A 16361-nucleotide genomic window follows, 5' to 3' on the forward strand; every position below is an offset into this window, starting at 1 on the left:
TGACTCTGCTTGACTTGACACCAGGTTGACCATACATGGGCGCCTAGATGCTCCTTGGAGCGATTGTTGCACGATATAAATGGGCAATTACATTACATTACATAAATATTTGTCATTTTTGTAAACTGATGTGGAATCCTTTTTAGTGCTTTCATTGTGTTACTTTGTGTGGGTGTGTGTGTGTGTGTACAAATACTTTACACATTGCCTCTGAGATAAGCCTTACTGCTTGTGCCAAGCTACCAAAAGAGTAGGGGCAAGGGTTATCTTAGCGGTGGGACTCCCTTGCCCTCACTAGAGTGAGGGTTCCTTCTTGGACAAGGTTCAAACCGCTGCCAACTAGAGACCCCATTTCTAACATTGACGATCAACAGTGAGGATAGATCTTGTATTTGTATATTGCATACAGTGATTTGTGTACACTACAAATCGCAGACCATTACACCCCAACTTACTGGTTTGATTTTTTTCTCTTCTTTGCAACTTTGAAATTTGATCCACAATTATGTCGCAGGTTGGTGAGCCATCATTTTGAGCTGCCGATTTGCTGTTTGAGCAGGACAGGTTGGAGGCTTACACGGTACCTCAATTAAAAATGTATGCAAGGTGCTCAAATGTTCTATTAGAGGCCTCACTAAAATGGAAGAGCTGCAAAAGGCACAGAGGGCCTGGCTGGCAGCAAACGAAGCTGGTTAGCACACAGACGTTGAGAATGATAGTGTGCCTAGGGAGGATCAGAGCCTGCATGGGGATTTTGTGAATCAGGATCCACCTGGGAGGAAAGCACCTTCCAGGGCAAGCAGCAGTGTTTCTTCAAGAGGTCTGTCCCCAGAGGAGATAGAAGAAGGTGGGAGGTGAGGAATCATCAGATGGAACTGGAAAAGCTCAAGATGGAGCATGAGAGGGAGCTCTAGCTGGAACTAGCCAAATTCAACAGAGAGGCAGAAATGGATAATTTAGCCAATAGGCGAGAGAAAGATGATGCTAGCTTAAGAGCTGAGCTTTAAGGAGCTAGACTTAAAGGCCAAATCCAGCACAGGTGGTGTCAGCAATTCTAAAAAGCAGTCTGATTTTAAAGTGCACATACCTAAGAACCTAGGTAAAGTGTATACCAAGGAGGATGATATACATAGATGGCTTTAGGGATATAAGTCAGCTGTCCAAATTTGCCGGGTCCCTGGGAGAGATTGGGGGAAGGTTTTGGAACTACTTTATTGTGGAGGGGAGGGATCCATTGTTGGCACTAGAGCCCGCAAATGAGCTTACCTACCCTGTCATGAAGGAGCCCTGATCACTAGGTAGAGTCTTACCCCAGAGAGATATTCGGACAAATTTGAAGAGTGTCAAGTTTGAATCCCAGACCTTGCTTCAATGTGTTCTTGGCAATGTCTCCAACAGAAGAAGTGGGGGCAAAGATAAAAGCAATGAGTTTTCTAAAGGGCCCCAAAATAGTTCCTAGGGTAAGTATCCCCAACCTCTTTTTGAGAAAAAGAAGAGTATGTTTCCATCAGGGAAGTCTGGAGGGATGGGATCCCTTAAGTACTTTGACTTTAGCAAGGAAGGGCACATTAGAGGGTGTCCCAAGTGTCCCATATGGCACAGACCCCCATCAATGGGCAGTCACTGGAACTGTCCAGTGTGGCACTTGGGGAGGAGTTGCTCCCAGTTAGTGGTGGGGAGCCAGCTGAGGTAACCATAGTATCCCTGGGTCAGGATGAGGTGGTCCAGGAAAAGCTTATGCCTGATAATACTAAGATGTACAGGCAGTGGCTGACCATCAATGTGAGGTGGGTGGAGGCTCTGAGAGATACAAGAACCAGTGTGACAACTTTCTACTGTCATGTGGTGTCTGAAGAGCAAGTAGTCAAGAATGTGTTTCACCAAGTTGTTGCTGTCGACAACAGTGAGCAGGAAAGTTTGGTGGCTCAAATTGTCTTTAAGTGGTGGGGGGCTCAGGATCCTTGAAGAAGAGCTGTGAGTCCATCCATGCCTTTTGATTGTCTGCTGGGCAAGGACCTGGAGCACTCCGCCTGGAAGGAGGAGGAACTCAGGTCGCACTTTGAGATGTTGGGACTATCGGAGTGGGTGTGCCTGATGACACAGCCCATGGTAGCCAGAGAGGGTGATCAGAAGGACCTGGAGCCTGAAATAGTAGCCCAGGTGCCTTCCAGGAGGAAGAGGGACATGAGAAACTTGATCCTGAGACTGCCACGTTCTAGGAGGAGTCAGAGCCTGAGAGTGACACCACGGAAAGACAAGGGGAAGATGTAGCTGAACTGGGGGACCTGCCTGAGCTGATTCATTAGCAACGGGAAGGAGGCCCCACCGGTGAAGAATTCTGCACTGCACAGAAAGAGTACCTCACTCTTGTGGGTCTTCGGTAGCTGGTTGAGGACCAGGCAGCTGGTAACACCTCCGGATCACATCTGATCTATTGGAGAATGAGCTCCTGTATAGCATGACTATGGTTGCTGAATCTGGGGCAGCCTGTGTGCTGTTTTTCCCCCGGTGTTTCAGAGCCCTCCTACTGGGATTGGCTCACGATGTGCTTCTGGCAGTTCATTGGGGGCAAGACAAGACTTTTGACAGGCTTGACACCTACTTTTATTGGCCCCAATGAGAAAGCTCTCAAATGTGTACTGTAGGTGTTGTCAAATCCGCCAGGTTAGTGGCAAGCCTGGCAAGCGGTGCAAAGGGTCCTCTCTACCCATTTTCTGTCATGAGTACCACTTTCAAACAGGTAGGCATTGACATTGTGGGATCTATGGATCCCAAGACAGCCATGGACGACAGATTCAACCTGGTCTTTGTGGCCATGCCACCTGGTACCGGGCAGCTATCCCTCTGAGGACGGTGACTGCATCCACTGTGGCTAGGGCACTGGTGGGCATCTTTACCCATGTGGGTTTCCCTCAGCAGGTGGTAACTGACTAGGGTACAAACATCACGTGCAATGGGTTTGTTGAAAGGTTCAACATACCCTGAAGGGCATGATAATGGATCATTCAGAACTCATGAGGCATAAGTGGGACATCCTCTCAACATGCTTTCTGTTCACCTATAAGGAGGTACCACAGAAGGGGTTTTGCTTCAGCCCTTTTGAGCTTCTGTAAGGGCACTTTGTGAGAGAGCCTGTTAGCTTGGTAAAGGAGAGCTGGAAGAAAGCTCCTAGGAAGCTGCCCCAGGATGTATTCAGGTACATGATTGCCTTCCGGGACCATAGAGCCCACTTCTGGAAACTCACCCCAGATAATCTAAAAGCTAGCCAGGAGGACATGAAATGCTGGTATGACCTGAATACCACTCTGGTAGAGTTTCAGCCTGACTAGAAATCATTGGTGATGGCCCCATTAGAACCCTGTGCTCTCCAAGACCACTGGTCTGGGCCATTTGAGTTGAAGGAGCACAAGAGCAATGTCACCTACCTGGTGGACATAAAGACTAGGAAATCTTTGAGGCTCCTACACACAAACCGCCTCAAACTGCATATTGATATTTTTGAGTTGACCATGATCTTGGTCATGAATAATGGGGTGGAAGAGTAGAGTGAACCTCTCCCCTACATCCTGTCTTCCCAAGCTGAATCAGTCAGTAGAGGGTGTGACCCTCTCCCCTCCTTTGACCCTAGAACAGCAGAAAGACTGTCGCTAGTTGCTGGGATAGTTGGCTTCTCTGTTCTCACTCATCCCTGAAGTCACCCAATGGTGCACCCATGATATTGACACTTGGGGCATCCTACCTGTAAGCACAAGTTGTACAGGTTGTCTAATAAACAGCATCAAAAAGGAGGTCTCTAAGATGCTACAGTAAGGGGTGATTGACCCCTCCAATAGTCCTTGGTCCAGCCCAGTGGTTTGGTCCCCAAGACTGCCTCACCCAGTGCCACACCTGAAACGCGCTTCTGTGTTGACTACTGTGGACTCAATGCTATCACAAAGATGGACATGCACCCCATCCCCGAGCAGATTATCTCATTTATTGGCTGGGAGCTGCCAAGTTCGTCAGTACGTTTGATCTAACATCTGGGTACTGGTAGCTTTTTTTGACGGAGGGGGCACAAGAGAGGTCAGTGTTCTCAACACCAGAAGTTATGCCTTTTTGGTGGAATAACCGCCCTGCCAGTTTCCAGAGGTTGGTCAATCAAGTCCTGACTGTGTTGGAGAACGACATTGCAGTCTTTAAATCCAATTGGGAGAACCTTTTGTACCATCTTCAGGAGGTGTTGAAGGTCCTGCAGAGTGAAGGCCTCACTATCAAGGCCAGTAAGTGCCAGATAGGGCAGCGGTCTGTGGTGTACTTGGGACATCAGTTAGGAAGCAGCCAGGTGGCACCCCTACAACACAAGAGTGACACCATTCTGGCTTGGGCACCCAAAAACCCAGACAGAGCGGAGAGCCTTCTTAGGTCTGACTGGATATTACAGGAGATTCATCATGGGGTATGACAGGAGTGTTGCCCCCTTGACAGAGCCAACTTCCAGGGAGCAGCCCTATCAGGTGATCTGGACTGTGGCATGTCAGACAGCTTTTGAAGCCCTGAAGTCATGTTCAGGGCAGATTTCACTCATACAAAACCAGTGAACTTCAGCAGTTATAGTTACTTGCATTAGCTATATCTTATACCCCACAATGCACTGCTTATGACCTCACATATTACATGACTCATAGCATGGGCAGTGACATCACCGATGACATCTCAAATGCAATCACTGAGGACGTCATCCACAGAACCACTACCACTCACCCTCAACCCAGTCCCACACAGCCACTCACTAACCCATTCACAGACCCATACCAGTACTCACATAGCCACTTATTCACTCATACAGCCACTCTTACAACCATTCACTCACCCAAACAACCACGTATACTACCAGTCACTCGCCCATATAGCCACTCACATTACCACACACTCACCCATACAATTATTCACACACCTACATTTTTACCTACACATTCCCTCACACACATACTCACCCATACAGCCTCTCAACACAACCACTCACTCACCCATAAAAGCATTCACTCACACACCCACCTAACTACTTACATACCCATTCACACATCCAAAGAAGCACATGCACATCTGGTCACTCACCCACACAGCCATTCACATAGAGACTCTCCAATACAGCCACTCACACGCCAGCTCAGTTAATGAATCCCCCACTCAAACAGCTACTCACTCACCTCTGCAGCCACTTACACACTGAGTCACTCTCTCATACAGCCATTCAGATACCCACTCTTTCACCCATACAGTCACTGCACACTCACTTATCCACTCTCAGAGGTACTCACACTGCCACTCCCTCACCCATTCCCTCACCCTTACAGCCACTATAACACCAATTGACTCCCCAATGCTCACACATCTCACTCACCCGCACAGCTACTCACTCAACCACTTATACACACATACAATCACTTACACATCCATACACACAAGGATACATAAGTCACATAGTCACTCACTTAATACATAGTAGAAGTAATATCACTCCGTAGTAGTGCACCTAGTAAACTAATTTAGGTGTTGTAGTAGGTTAGTAAACATGTTTAACACCTATAAACTCTTAAAAACACTAACATTCACTTGATGATGTCATCAGTGATGTTATTTGAGATGTCATGAGTGATGTCACTGACCATGTCATGAGTGATGTAATGTTTGAGGTCATAAGCAGTGAATTGCGGTAGAGTAAGTTATAGATAACTCAGGTAACTATAACTGCTGAATTTCACGGGTTTTTGATTCTAAGCCATTAGATTACATCTCTACCTTTCCTTATTTAGGAATCTTGTTTAACTGCACAGGCCAGTGGAATACTGCAGTCAATGCAAAAAACATGTTGTTCACCAAGTCTATAATGGCCCTTAAACTTTTTAGTAAAAAGATGGGAAAGAAACCAGTTAACGAGCTTTTACGCAGCTACAAAACTAGTTGTGTCGCAGTGGCAACATATTGTGCAAGAATTTGGGGCACTTCTAATGTCACTAGTTTTCAGTTGACAGAGAATAGCTTTTTGAGATATCTCCTAACCACGCCTGAGAGTACATCCACCCACAACTGCCATGCTGAACTTGGTATGTTATGTATTGAGGACATCATTAGAATCCAGCCGGTTCTTCTGTGGCACAGGGTTTGGATTACTAATGAGTGTCACTTGAACCGTCTCATACTGGGGGACGCCCTAAAATTGTAGGGTGTTTATCGAATAAAATGGCTAAGATACATCAAAAGCTTCTGTGGCTATATTAATCACCTCGAATTTTATGATGACCCTGTGTCAATGGTGAAGTTCCCGAGAAAGGAATTGAAAAGGCTATGTATCATGTATCTTGCGAATTTAAGAGATCAAACTGAGTTGACTAAAAAACAGGGATGTCTCATCAACTGACCTTAATCTCGCAGGCTATTCAACCATACCTAACCCTGCAGCTGATGGAACATAAAAGGTTTTTGTTAGTACATTTTTGATTCGGGATTCTTTTTAGAACATTGAGTTTTCCTGCTAACAATGACTGGTCATATGGTATAAGCAAATGCCCCTGTGACGATATATCCACCCAATCGGATATTCATTTTTTATTTTTTTGTAAATTTTATACAGTACCGAGGGAAAGGTGGATCAAGCCAATTTTAAAGTATATGAATCTTAGACAATGCCTCCCTGCCTTTCTGGCAATCCGGAAACTTGAAGACATATTCACGGTAGCATCCGTCTCTGTATTCCTTAGAAAAGTCTTTTATTCAAGGAAATCGATAATGTCTTAAAGTCTTTTTTAATTGTACTGAGCCTATGACTTTTAATAATTTATATACACCATAACTGTTTCATAATGTGCAAATTGTGTTTAATATGTGCCTATGTACATTTATGGTTATCAATGTTTCATAACCGAATAAAGTCTTTGAACTGAACACTGTTTTTGCATGAATTACATCTGAGCCTAACTATAATGGGCCTGCAACCTAAGTTTTTTAAATTCTATTTTATAACTATAGCCACTTTGTAACCTTTGTTTTTTTAAGTACATTTCTAAGGTTTTGACATTCTATTTTCTAACTATAACGTCCCTATAACCTTTGTTTTTTAAGTGAATTTCTATGTTTTTTAGCTAGTAGTCACGTTTTCAGAGTGGTGGAGAAAGGGGGCAGGGCCTCCGACCAGTTCTCAGGAATCCTGCAATGCCAGCAGACTTACTGGAGGTAAGAGGAGGGCTTCTGGGCCCCCAAGAACACTCAGCATTACAGAGAACTTCATCCCCCAACCAGCAGTGTGCCAGGAGGTGTTTTTGCAGAGTGGTGGAGAAACAGGGCATGGCCTCTAAAAACCTTTCATTCTGCTGTGTGGGACTTACACCAGGTAACAGGAGGGCCTGTTCCCCTCAAGAACACTTTAGAGCCAAGGGGCCTTCATCCCTAACCAGAGTGCACCAGGAGGTGAGTTTGCACATTGGCAGAGAAAGAGGGCATGGACACCAAAGTCCTCTTAGCAATTGTGCACTGTCAGACTTATTGGAGGTAACAGGAGGGCTGTTGGCCCAAAGGACTCTCTGGAGCAAAAAACACTTCATCCCTCAACCAGCAGTGCACAAGGAGGCAGGTTTGCAAGGAGGTGGAGAGAGGGAGCATGGCATCCGACAACCTCTCAGAAATCCCACTGCCCACTCGCCAAATCGCAAAAAAGGCACTTCTCTGACCCAACATCTACCTTCCTGTCAAATTTGGTATAATGCCATCCAGCAGTTTGGGTTGTAGCCATGTCTAAGGTTCCTATGGAAATTAACATGGGTAAAACAACTTTGGGATCTCCCTTTTTTCTAGCCCCCCGCTTAAGGGATCAAATTGAAACTTTCAAGACAGCAGCTGAAATGAGCAGCAAGCTAATTTTGAAAGTTTTGTGAAGATTTGTCAAATGAGGCAAACGTTACTGGTAAAAGAAAAAATGCTCTTCCTATGGAAACAAGGTCCACTCTTGCACCCCCAGAACATCACTTTTTTGACGTTCCGGTGGTGCAATGTGCCACTGCATATTTATAAGGCCATGTAAAGCCACTTTATGTGGCTATTCATGGCCTTATAAATCTGTGCCCCTTTCATGCAGAAACATGCATGAAAGGAGCATTCCATGGGTGTTGCTGTGGGAGTTCCCATGCAACACCCATGGAACCTGACACATTCCCAGATTTACGAGTCATCATAAACCAGCGAATGCGTCAACGAAGAGAAATTAAAACATTTCTCCTTGTGCTTTAATTTTTGCATGTGTGCTGCAGAATACGGTACACAGTCAAAATATCGAGTAGGAAATATTGACCTACCATAATATCGAGTCTGAAATATCGAAGGAGCATAATATCGAAGGCAAGAATATCGTAGGACAGAATATCGACCCAAGGTAAGTAATATCGAAATACTTAATATCGATGTAAGTAATATCGAAGTTAGTAATATCGATAGCATATATATCGATGTTACTAATTTCGATGACACTAATATCGATATTTGTATTATTGTATAGTTTTTTATTATGTATGTGTTATATGTTTAATTTAAGTATTTAAAATAATTACTATTATATGTGTATAAATTTTATATAATAATAAATACATTTATAAGTAAATTTTATGTTTTTGTACCGGAGAGGGTTGTGGGTTTATAGGGGAATAGGGTGGGAAGTAATTTAATTATGGTAAATTGATTAGTAATTAGTAGGATTTGTTATTAAATTATAATTAATTGGTAATTATGTGAAAATAATAGGAAAATAATTTTAATTAATTTATTAATTGATATATATGTTCTGTAGCGGGTTGTGGGTTTATAGGGGAATAGGGTGGGAAGTAATTTAATTATGGTAAGTTGATTAATAATTAGTAGGATTAATTAATTAATTATAATTAATTTCTAATTAATATTGATTAATTGGGAAAAAAATTAATTGATTAATTGATATATATTTTCTGTAGCGGGATGTGGGTTTATAGGGGAATGGGGTGGGGAGTAATTTAATAATAATTAATTAATTAATATATGTTTTTAAAATTTTATATTTAATTTATTGGGAAATAATTAATATTTATTAGTTAATTAATTAATATAATTTTGTACATATTTTAAATTATTAATTAATTGGTAATTAAATAATATTAATTAGTTACATTAATTAGAGTAATTTATTTATATATATAATTTTTAGTTACTGTTAATTAATTAATTGGGGGAAAATTATATTAATTATTAAATTATATTAATTACAGCTAATGTGCTAATATATTTACTTTATTTGTTATTGTTAATTAATAATTAATTGCTAATTAAATAATATTAATTAAGTTTGGGTAAAGGAGTATTTTTAGGGTTCAGGGTCAGTTTTGGGTTTTTGGGTAAAGGGGTATTTTTAGTGTTCAGGGTCAGTTTTCAGTTTTTGGGTAAAGGGTTTTTTTTAGGGTTCAGGGTCAGTTTTCAGTTCTTGGGTAAAGGGGTATTTTTTGGGTTCAGGGTCAGTTTTCAGTTCTTGGGTAAAGGGGTATTTTTTGGGTTCAGGGTCAGTTTTCAGTTTTTGGGTAAAGGGGTATTTTTAGTGTTCAGGGTCAGTTTTCAGTTTTTGGGTAAAGGGGTATTTTTAGGGTTCAGGGTCAGTTTCAGTTCTTGGGTAAAGGGGTATTTTTAGGGTTCAGGGTCAGTTTTCAGTTCTTGGGTAAAGGGGTATTTTTAGGCTTCAGGGTCAGTTTTCAGTTCTTGGGTAAAGGGGTATTTTTAGGGTTCAGGGTCAGTTTTCAGTTTTTGGGTAAAGGGGTATTTTTAGGGTTTAGGGTCAGTTTTCAGTTTTTGGGTAAAGGGTTATTTTTAGGGTTCAGGGTCAGTTTTCAGTTTTTGGGTAAAGGGGTATTTTTAGGGTTCAGGGTCAGTTTTCAGTTCTTGGGTAAAGGGGTATTTTTTGGGTTCAGGGTCAGTTTTCAGTTTTTGGGTAAAGGGGTATTTTTAGTGTTCAGGGTCAGTTTTCAGTTTTTGGGTAAAGGGGTATTTTTAGTGTTCAGGGTCAGTTTTCAGTTTTTGGGTAAAGGGGTATTTTTAGGGTTCAGGGTCAATTTTCAGTTTTTGGGTAAAGGGGTATTTTTTGGGTTCAGGGTCAGTTTTCAGTTTTTGGGTAAAGGGGTATTTTTAGGGTTCAGGGTCAGTTTTCAGTTCTTGGGTAAAGGGGTGTTTTTTGAGTTCAGGGTCAGTTTTTCCTACTGTTGCACTCTCTGGAGTAGGAATAGAAATGTTTACCCTTACGCTATCCAACGTTTTATTTAATTAATCTTTAAAATATCAAATGTTTATTTTATTTTTTATATTACTTACATTTTATTTATGTTATTGTTTTATGTTTGTAAATGTGTTAGTAAATTAGAATATATTTCATTAATTTATAAATTAGTAAAATAATTATTAATACTTATTGTTCAGTGCATATATATTACATATTTACTGTATATATTTAATTAATGTATTCTTAATATATATGTATTATTGATTACTTTTAAACATTATTAGATACTTTTAAATATGTTTATTTTATTTATTAGTCTTATATACTTAATTTTACATTTATATATTAAAAAAAATATCGATATTTTTAACATCGATATTTTTTACATCGATATTATTTTTTGGATATTTTTGTACTTACCATGTTGTAGATAGGATGTCGATATTTTTGCCCTCGATATTGTTGACTCGATATTCTTGTAGGTCGATATTTGTGAGGTCGAAATTCTGTCAGTGATCCGCAGAATACAAAGGAAAGCACATGAATGGATTGATTTTGTGCAAGAAGGGCCCTTTCCTGCACAAAATCAATCATTCCCACAACGCAGGCACCCTTGCACCTTGGTGCAAAGGTGCCTGCATTGGCGCATGGCATCCTATTGTGCGCGGCACAGGGGGAAAATGACAGGAATAAACCGAATTATATAGATACAGCACATTCCTGCCCTTTCCTTTTGCCGTGGGGCAGCGCAGCAGGGATGCTAAAATGAGCATCTTAATAGTCATTTTCATGTTTCTAGTGGACTAAAACTTAAGATTTTGCATGTGGTTAAAAGTGACTTAAAAGGACTCAAATTATCACTTCCAGGGCTTAAAACGTGTTTATTCACAGCGGGAAAAGATATAAACCACATTAGAGTAAATTCATGTTCATGCGAGAATGTCCATTTTTTCATGGAAAACGATTGATGACCCGCGACCTGATGAAATTGCTCTGAGATGACCAAAATGGACCATTTTGAAAATACACAATATTAAAAACACTAATTAAAAACATTTCATTTACAGAAAAAGGGAGAACTAAAAAAGTGTTATCTAAACCCAACACAAACAACCTGCTGCACATTGAGGACACTTCAGATCCATAGGATTTAATTCTAATGTATCACATTTGATGTATACATAATATATATTTTCCATTGTCCAAACCAAATGTTGTTTCTAATATTTTAAACGTGCCAGCTTTATTCAGACCAAATGTTGTTATGGTATTCTTTTAGACACAAGCGGCGCGTTCCGGTGGTATCTAATGGTTCACCACCTTCTTCAGGCTAACAATTTCTTTAAACGAATCTCCCCAATTAATAATCCATTAATTGGTGAGTTGTGGGAGGATGTATATCTCTCCTTTTCACTAAACCGGTCGCCTTCTTCAATAAACTGCAAAGTAGACACTCATTATAGGGGCCAAACTGCGCTCCCTTAATTGCCTCTTTTAGAGTCTTATTCAAATCTTTGACCGGCACCTACAACACCAGCAACCAGGGACCACCGCCTCATCGGTTAAACTGTTATGTAGGTCTAAATTATCTCGACCACCGGAGCTATGGCCCTCCACACCATCAAGGCTATTTAAAAATGGATCGCAGGACTGACTCGTCTCCTAGCTTGCTCTTGTATTTCTTCTCGTATGTCTTATTTATTAAATATAACTAAGCATGGGCGGAAAATTCGTTCTGCTCGCGGATTTTGCGGATTTTCGGTAAATTCGCAATCCGCGAACTCTTGTGAATTTACCAAAAATCCGCAAATTCGCACGCAGCGGATTTTTTTTCTTGGTGATACAATATTGCGGCGTGCGGCATTCACTTACCGTCATTCAGCGTTTGCCGAGTTGTTTTTCTTGATATTTTGCGAGTGCTGTGCCATTTTGGATCTTGCTGCGGGATCCCGCAGGAGTTTGGCGATGCATCGCAAGAGTTCGCAATTGCGAACATGTAGGTGTGGCGGGCAGCAACAATCTTGCACTCGCAAAATTACAAAATTTGCAATTCTGCACAAGAAATCCACTAGCAAGCAGCATAGACCTTCTGAAAATGATGATTTTTATCAGAATAACTCCTCAGGTTGACATTTGCTGCACTTTTTTGGATTTGAGGCCTTTTGACTTTCTTTGGATCACTTTTGGATTAGATATCAACTTTCGCAAGTAAGTTTGTTTGGGGCATTACAGTTGCTGTTCTGCAGAAAAACGAGTTTTGCAAAACTGAAAGCACTCAGCAGGTGCAAAAGTTCACTCATCATAAGTAACCATTCCCTGTAGTACTTCCTGAGGGGCCCCTCCAGAGTTCAGTTGCCTATGTTTGTTTGGGGCATTACAGTTGCTGTTCTGCAGAAAAACGAGTTTTGCAAAACTGAAAGCACTCAGCAGGTGCAAAAGTTCAAACTCATCATTAGTAATTATTCCCTGTAGTGCTTCCTGACTGGGGCCCCTCCAGAGTTCAGTTGCTAGTTGCAACAATTCTATGACCCTGCTCTGACCCTCACAGCAGGCTCATAGAATAGCTACAAGTAGGCCACAAAGGTCCTGGGAAAAAAAATTGCACTGCAACAGAAAGCAAATTACAGATAAGGAAGCAGGTGCCAGACTGGAATTTTAAAACAGTGGCACATTAATAAATCAACCCCAAATTATTTCATGTCAGTTGAAGCAGGGCAGGTGTGCTTGCTTTTCCCCCCCATAATCTACAGTGATGAACCAGATGGTGGCATTGATGTACCAGAGGGTGGCATGGGTGAAACAGGGTGGCAGTGGTGAAACAGAGGGTGCTGTGAACCTGTGATGATGAACCAGACGTAGAAACAACATAGTCACGACCGTTGCGAGCCGACAAGTAAGTTCGCAATTGCGAACTGGTACAAAACCCTCGCGAACTGGCAGAAACCCTTGCGAACACAAAAAAAATCTGCAAATTCGCGAGAATTCGCGGATTTTGCGGATTGCGAGTTCGCAAATACGCAAATTCGCGAACGCCAGATTCGCAAAATTTGCCCATGCTTAAATATAACATCCCTGTAACCTTAGGTCCTTTCAGTGAATTTCAATGTTTGTTTAATGTTGCTTCATTACTATAACATCCCTGTAATGTTTGTTTTTTAGGGAATTTCTATACTTTTTTTAAATTGCATTTTCTAATTATAACCTGTAGCCTTTTAGAGTAGGTCTGTAAGTGGCTGTAAAGGTTGGTGAGTGGTTTTACGAGTAGCTGTGTGAGTCTGTGAGTGCGTTTTGAGAGGCTATATGGATCTGTGAGTGATTTTGTGGGTGTGTGAGTGGTTGAGTTGGCCTTTGAGTGGGTTTGTGTTTTGCTGTATGGATCTATAAGTGGGTGTGTGAGTAGGTTTGTGAGTGTGTAAGTGGCTGTGTGAATGCCAGTGTAGGTCTGTGAATGGAAGTGTGAGTGTCTTAGTGGGTCTGTGATTAGATGTCTGAGTTGGTCTGTTAGTGGGCGACTGAGTGTCTCAGGAGGTCTGTGAGTAGATGTTTGAGTGTCTGAGTGGGTCTGTGTGTGGGTGTGTGAGTGTCTGTGTGGGTCTGTTAGTGGGTGTGAGAGTGTCTGCGTAGGTATGTTGATGTATGAGTGTCTGAGTAGATCTCTGAGTAGGTGTGAAAGTGTCTGAGTGGGTGCTTAGGTATTTGAGTGTATCTATGACTATGCATATATATAAATATACAATCAGAAAACAGGGGGAGGGAGGGTTATCATCTAGGTTCACCCTCCTTACTCAGTTATGAATGCAAAAAAAAGGAATATCGGCATAAGAACCTAACTATGGGAGAAAAAGAGACTTCCAACCATATGGAGTAGGAAAGCCTACTATTTAGAAAGAAGAGTTTATATTTCTAGAGTCCCCTCACTCATCAGGGTTTCTCCTTGGTGACATACTTCATCATAGGGGTCCTATCAATCCACTGCATATTGAGGTGTGCTGTGAGTTACAAAATTATGTAGGAGCACTTATGCAGAAAAATGTGTAGTGCAGTGATGTGGAGTGGAAAGAAAAATGTTTTAAAATACCTAACTAGTGGGTGAATACTTTATTCTGCTCCTAGCTGGTATGTTTAAAAACAGGGGTGTATATGGGGAAAACAACATAACCATGAATCGTCAGGTGTCCCTAGTATTAGTCGACATGTTTTGAGCCTCCCTTAAAGCTCTTACTCAGGACACACAGGGGCCAGCCCTGCGTTTATATATAAATATAGATTGTTTTTTATTTTACGGCTGACTCCTCAGATCTACCGCAGCTTTACGGAGGTGGTGGCGCTGAGCTTTACAGAAGATCTGCAAATCCTCACACGTCAAAAAAATAATTTCAGGCATTTTCTTGCCCATTAGAGGTCCCTTAAAGACCCCCTATATTGCACCCCTGGGGTCAGGATTCATTAACCCAGACCGCTTCTTTTACATCTGATCTGAATTTTATCTGAACGGATGTACACCAAATCACAAAAAGCACCCTTCCTGCCAAATTTGGTGTCATTCCATTCAGTAGTTCGGCCTGTAGTCATGTCTAACATCTTTTTGGGAGCTAACATTGGAAACATACATTTTTGGATCCCCCCTTTTTCTCAGGCCCCTGCTTGATGGATCACCCCAAAACTTTCCAAGCACAACTAGAAACAGGAGGACACTTTTTTGGGAAAATTACTGGAAGGTTCCTCAAATGGCGTTAAATGGTTTTATGTGAAAGATTATTTGGCAGTGTTATTTCACTATGTTTTCATTTGAACATGCATTAAAACTGTCTGAACATTGGTTCCCCCTCATTAATACCAGTTTAACACTTAAATACGGCAATAAGCAATTAAAAGATGATGCATTAACCTTTGCAAAGGGTCAACTCCTGTGCAGCACCATATCTGGCACTTTTCCCCCCACTTTTTAACTCACTTGAGCTGGAAACCAAAAATTTTTTAGGGGCACCACAACTGCTCCCTGGCCACTTAGCTGTGGCCTACGGGGGACAGGGGCCCTTCTTTGGGCCCCCAAAGTCCCTTTCCGACAGCCTTTTCATGGCAGTGGGACCACCATAAAAAAGCTGTGGGAAATGGGCATCCTAATCCCTATGGCGTTGCCTGTACAGACACCGCCTCCATTGTAGGGATTAGTCACCAACTATGACCCAACGGGCTCATTGAGCCTGTCAGAGGTTGCGGTCTGTCCCCCTGACCACTGCGGTCCGACCATCTGCAGTATAATGTGGCTGTTGGACCGATGACCTGGATGTTGATAGGACTGCCACTGACAGCCTGTCTGTGGCAGTCCCACCGACATCAACATGAGGCCCTAAGAGTAATTCCTTTAATAGTTCATATGGTAGTTTGAAGAAATCCAGTGGCTAAGCCCTAAACCCTTCACTGAGAATTATTGTGATTAAACAGAACAAACACAAACCAGAACTAGGCTTCAATCGCTCATTTAGGGGAAAAAAAGTTTTCACCAAAAAATAGAAATTAGGGAAATAATATTAACTACGGTTTGAAGGAGAGACACATTTGTAATCAGATGAAGAAGAAGCTTCTTTTAGTAAATGTACACTGACTGACTGTGTTACAAAGTGAGAATGACTCTCATCACTTCCCTCTATTCAGTTTCAGATATTTGCAGTACTTTTCAACTCTGGTTCTTTGAACCACATGGGTAGAAAAGAGAAGAACTGCAACACCAATGACAATATCTGGGGAAGGTTTCCCATTAAAACTTGAATTGGGCAGGATCATTCAAGTATGACTGAATGCTATGTATACTCATCTACACATTCTTCAGAGCGAGCCCCTGTTTTGCACTTGTCTTGTTAAATCCAGTACTATAAAAAGAGAACCCAAATAATCAATGAGCACAAAATAATGAAAACCTTAATTTCACTCCCTTGATTCTCATTTATCTCCACGCATTAGACCACAATTCAATGCACACCCCACATTCCCAGCCATGCTACTTTTCCCTTCCTTTGTCATCTTTTGGTACAACTCCTTTATAGTAGTGGTTAATAAAAAATACACAAATAAACCCGCTCTATTCAGTTTAGTGTCCTCC

This window comes from Lissotriton vulgaris, chromosome 8, assembly GCF_964263255.1.
Source record: "Lissotriton vulgaris chromosome 8, aLisVul1.2, whole genome shotgun sequence".
Lineage (NCBI taxonomy): Eukaryota > Metazoa > Chordata > Amphibia > Caudata > Salamandridae > Lissotriton > Lissotriton vulgaris.